At 44.1% G+C, this 5497-nt stretch overlaps 1 pseudogene; it reads left to right on the top strand.

Moving 5' to 3' along the window:
• Positions 1-4476: 4476 nt before the first annotated feature.
• LOC110302423 lies at positions 4477-5497 on the top strand (annotated as a pseudogene).

Here is a 5497-nt window from a genome sequence, read left to right as displayed (position 1 = left end):
CCCTAGGTCTATGACAGAACACTGGGCAGTGTGGAGAAGGTATAGTTAGCAGGAGCTTGCCCCCAGTGAGCAGTCAGCCTCTCATTGCTCTGACACTGTCCATGCAATGCATTGGCAGGACCTCTCACACCCACCCCTGAAACTCTTCCTTAGCAACCTCCTTCCCTGATTGACAGAGGACAAGGAGTGATGTCAAATCAGACCCTCAGCGCCTGCTGACCATGGAAGACTCTGGAGGCCATACTCATCTAAATGTTTTTGTTTCTTGAGTCTTTTCTCTTTAATTTTAGCATAATTTACTCTTATATTCTGCCGCTGGATTGTGGGTATGTTGGTGATGACTGACACTCCGTAGCTTTNCATCATAGCCAGAGAGGCAACAGGGCAGCAGCAGCTAACTCCGATAAAATCCTTTCCAATTAAACAGTTCATTGGCCTTGTCATGGTTTGGAGTTCTTGTTATCCTCGGGTGTGCACAACTCATGTGTGTTTTTTAGACCCATCATCATAATAAGGTCTTAGTGCAGAAGATGCTCAGAGAGTCGTGCTTCCCCCACCAAGTGACTGTGATGACATTGATTTAAAACTCAGTCTCCTTCCACCAGCATGGGCAGCAGAGCTTTACACTTTAATTAGATCATTCTGGGCTTTGCTCTCCCAGGTCTTTTGTCTAAGTGGTATCAGATGCTGCCCAGGATGAAACATGCCACAGACATTGACAAACTAATGTTGGACCACTGCAGAGCACATCCAATAACTTCAGANGTAACTGGAGACTCCTCCAAATCCTGCAGAATATGCTTCTTGCTACAGAAAGTACGGCTGGCTTACCTGGAGTGTTCACCCAGCAATCATGGCTCACCTAGACAGCTCACAAGGTCAACTTCAAAGCATATATGGACAGTGTAAGTGATTATCAGTTTAACATGATTTCAAAGACTCTGTCTGCTCCAAACCCATGCCCCATACTGCTGCCGGCACCAACATGAAACACNGGTAGAATGTACCATTTCCTAATTCAACCGTTCAACCCTCTGACAGGCAACATGGATCCATGAGCAAGCCAGACTGAGGTGAAATGCTGCCTCTTATCACTTGCCTCCTCTGGCNGATTCATCGTGCCCACAGTACAAGTCAAAGCCACTCCAGTTGGCCAGTCCTGCTCTGACCTCTTCTACAGTTCTGAATCCCTAGTCCAGATGCACCCTCTCTCGACCCTTTCTCCTTGGGACCTTTGCATTTGATATTTTCTATTCTTCCAGGTGCCNATATGTTCTCTCACTATCCCATGTATCCATCAAATGCTCCCTTCCTAGTGCGACCTTCCCCTGATGATGTTTCAAACTGCAACTCCTGAGATGGCCAGGGGTCTTTGTCTCTTTGGTGCCTTTTGCCTTCGTTTTCATGGGTGTCACGTGTCCTTTTCTTTTTTTTTTAATATTTATTTTTTATTAGATTATTTTCTTTATATACATTTCAAGTGCTATCCCTAAAGTTCCCTATACCCTCCCTCCGCTCTGCTCCCCTACCCACCCAATCCCGCTTTTTGGCCCTGGCATTCCCCTGTACTGGGGCATATAAAGTTTGCAATACCAAGGGGCCTCTCTTCCCAGTGATGACTGACTAGGCCATCTTCTGCTACATATGCAGCTAGAGAGACGAGCTCTGGGGGTACTGGTTAGTTCATATTGTTGTTGCACCTACAGGGTTGCAGACCCCTTTAGCTTCTTGGGTGCTTTCTCTAGCTTCTCCATTGGGGGCCCTGTGTTCCATCTTATAGATGACTATGAGCATCCACTTCTGTATTTGCCAGGCACTGACATAACCTCATACGAGACAGCTATAACAGGGTCCCTTCAGCAAAATCTTTCTGGCATATGCAATAGTGTCTGGGTACATGTCCTTTTCTGATCTTGCTCAGGCTTGCCTCTCTGGCCTTCAGCAGCCCATCAGCAATCAAGGACAGAGCCCGATGCAGCTCTGATACATCAACAGCGCACAGGACAACACTGTTTCAGGCAGGCCCTCCTGGTGCACTTTGAAAACCAGTGACTCTAAACAGAATCTGCTAGGAAATGGAAATTGTTGCTTTATATGAAAAGATTGCAGGGATGTTCACCAAAATTTCAGGTCATCTCACTAAAATGCTAAAAACAGCTGTCCCGGGAGCACCAAGGCCAGAAGCAGTTGTCCCAGAAGCTCCAAGGCCTGGAACATTTTCACTTTATCCCCAATTCTTTTCCATGTCATCTAAATTTGTGTTTTCTGCTTTGTGTATCCTTTAACACATTTAATAGTATAATAAAATATTTTAAAATAAAGAAGTTAAGTGGAATTAAAAACTGAAGAATGTTTCTTTACAATGAATTCTATAGCCACTTCTATGGCAAAAAGAAAGGACAATAAAAATTAGTATAAATGTTGAAAATAAGTGTCGAAGAGACCCTTCCAGTGACTGGTTATGTCCTATTCCTTTACCACAACCTGACACTCTGTCTACATCACTCCCCTGCCCTCACTCTAACCCACTCTACCCAAACTAATGAGTGTAAACTTCAAGTTCCACAGTGCTGGGGACCACACAACCACATCATTTATTCTTGGACCACTTTCCTTCCATCTTGCTCCCATTGCCTGTTGAGGTTGCCTTTCACACCACATGGCCCATGTTGATCTGACTTTAGATACCGGTCACTGGTTCTTTCTGATCTAGACTACTGCAGAAACCCCTCCTGGTTATGGCCCAGTTGGCTGGCACTCTGGCCCTAAGAGAAGGTGGAAATTTAATCTATAAATAAAGTTGTACAGACTAACTCTACCCATGTTGCCACAAGTCTGTAAGCAGCAAGCTACTTTGTGGGCAAAATGCAAATTTTTTTAAACTTCCTCCTCTCAATACTCATTATGAGTCTTCTTTAAACTGAGATCACCATAGTGATTACTACAAGAAATTGTTGCCCAGGAGGGACCCCCTAGAAGGACATGCAATATTTGTGAACATTGGATATGTGTAGTACTTCAGGACCCAGCAGCCTGGAGGCCACCTCTCTCTCTCTGGGCTAAATGGTATTTTGGTTATTTTTAATTAGAATAAAATGAACATTTTCAAAACCCTTCATGACAAAGACTGGCCAAAGGGCTTTACATGTCTTTTAATTCTGTCAAACACAAGATACAAGAAATAGCCTGCTACAACATTTACTCTCTCCAGCCGTTCCCCTAAATTGCAAAAATATTCCCTGATCAAAGAAGCCTTGACCTCAGCTATGACATTTCTCCTCCAGTAACTGAGGCCAGGAGCCAAGGAGTTGCCTGCAACCCACAACTCAGTCCCCAGAGTCCCCAGAAACTGGGCCAGGAGAAAAAGGGGCTTGAATACCATGACCTTTTATATAATGCCTACTGAGCAAAACTTGTGGGTCCAACACAAACTCCAGTTACAACCCTTTTGCCTTATCTGGGACTCAAAAGGAACAAAGGTCTCTGTGATTCATTTTTGCTGTAGAGCAAAACTTGAATCTGCAGTTTAAAAAAAAAATAAATCCTTTCTATATAAACATCACACATCAAAAGATGAAACAAAGCCGGGCGGTGGTGGCACACGCCTTTAATCCCAGCACTTGGGAGGTAGAGACAGGCGGATGTCTGAGTTCAAGGCCAGCCTGGTATACAAAGTGAATTCCAGGACAGCCAGGGCTACACAGAGAAACTCTGTTCTGGGGGACCGGGGGGGACCCAACCAAACAAACAAAAGATGAAACAAGATTTCTTAATAAGTCTCTCTAAATAGAGAAAGGAAGGTGTGTGTCTCCCTACCTACCTACCTATCACAGAATGATATAACCAATGTTCCAAAACAGGGTACAGTATCTTATCTTAAAACAGAGAGTCTTATTCAAATTATAGGTTCTATTTATTCCCATAAGGAAGAGAAGCCATTATTTGGCTGCCTCAGGAGTTCCAGTTTTCATTCAAGAAACTCAACAACAGCTACAACAAAAACTCCTCTAATCCTACAACAGCTCTTGGCAACTCCAAGCACCAACTGCCATTTAAATACCAACAGACATCATGTTTTAAGAAAAAAAAAAGTCTTCTGTTTCCAATGTGTTTGGCAGCAAACAGAAAGCTACAGTATGTTCTAAAAATAACTGGATGTTTGTTCATCAATGATTAAGGAATAAACTCTCAACTACACTTCACTGATATAGACATTCTCTTTCTCCATCCGATAATTGGTGCAGCATCTCCATCACCAGTGTGACCTATTCACTGGTACAAGAGCATGGACAAGCTCTCTGCTTCCCAGGCAGCACCCTTAGAAACACTGCTGAAAACCTCATTGTCTAGAAAGCCCAGAGCCAGACAAAGTGGAATAATCCACCAACCTCCCCCACTGCTTATAGTGGAAAACTCAGACACAAACAGAAACTACTCATAGACTCAGAGGTAAGCAGCTGTAGATAGATCAGAAAGATGACAGAGCGATATATTCCAAGAGGTGAGCTTCCTAGATTTTTTTCTCTTTTGTCCTTTGACTTTGACCCAACAGCAATCCTGTGTCCCATACCAGGACCTTAAAAATACTTCAGGAAAATTGAGTGAAGGACGGGTGGGAACTATCTATCCCTGGGCACTAAAAATGTGGAGATCATAGAGAGGAAGAAGCTGGAGAATGGGATGTGCTCACCCTGCCTCAGGTTCCAGCATCATCCCTCAACTGAGCGTGTACAGCACAGCTGCATGAAGACTGAGGGATCCAGGTTAAAATGTCATCCGTTGTCCTGTCTTGGAGTGCTACCCACAAGAAACTGACCCACGGGGCAACGTGAAGGCTTCAAAAGCTAGGTTTCCATTGCAAACACCATCTGCAAATGTCAAGAGAAAACATTGAACCTAATGAGGCTGATTACCTGCTAATAACATAAATCAACATTCCCCGTGGTAGATAAGGAGACCAAAAGACTTATAATGTGATGCTCAAAATGCCTAAAATTCAATTTAAAAGTATCTGATATTCAAAGGATCAGGACAGTGTGATCAATTCTCAGAGGATACACGCTCTACAGGTGGAAACTCTGAGATGATCCAGACAGTGAAGTCAAGGGCATAAAGAGCTTTTAAAACACTCCCCAGCCACTCCTGTCCCAGCCACCATCAGCCACAGACGCAGTCGGACCTCGCTCCTCAACTTGGCAAAGAAGCCTACAGAGACTGAGAGATGCATCGAATCCCTGATTGCTGTTTTCCAAAAGTACAGCGGGAAGGATGGAAACAACACTCAACTCTCCAAAACTGAATTCCTTTCCTTCATGAACATGGAGCTGGTTGCCTTCACAAGGGACCAGAAGTACCCCAGTGTCTTGACCACATGATGAAGAAGCTGGACCTCAACAGCGATGGGCAGTTAGACTTCCAAGAGTCTCTCAACCTCATTGGCGGCTTAGCTGTAGTGGGCCATGATTCTTTCCTCTGAACTTCCCAGAAGCCCATCTAA

The sequence above is a fragment of the Mus caroli genome, chromosome 9 (genome assembly GCF_900094665.2).
Source record: "Mus caroli chromosome 9, CAROLI_EIJ_v1.1, whole genome shotgun sequence".
Classification (NCBI taxonomy): Eukaryota; Metazoa; Chordata; class Mammalia; order Rodentia; family Muridae; genus Mus; species Mus caroli.
Note: the sequence above shows the minus strand (reverse complement) of the source record. Positions and strands in the feature narration are given on the sequence as shown.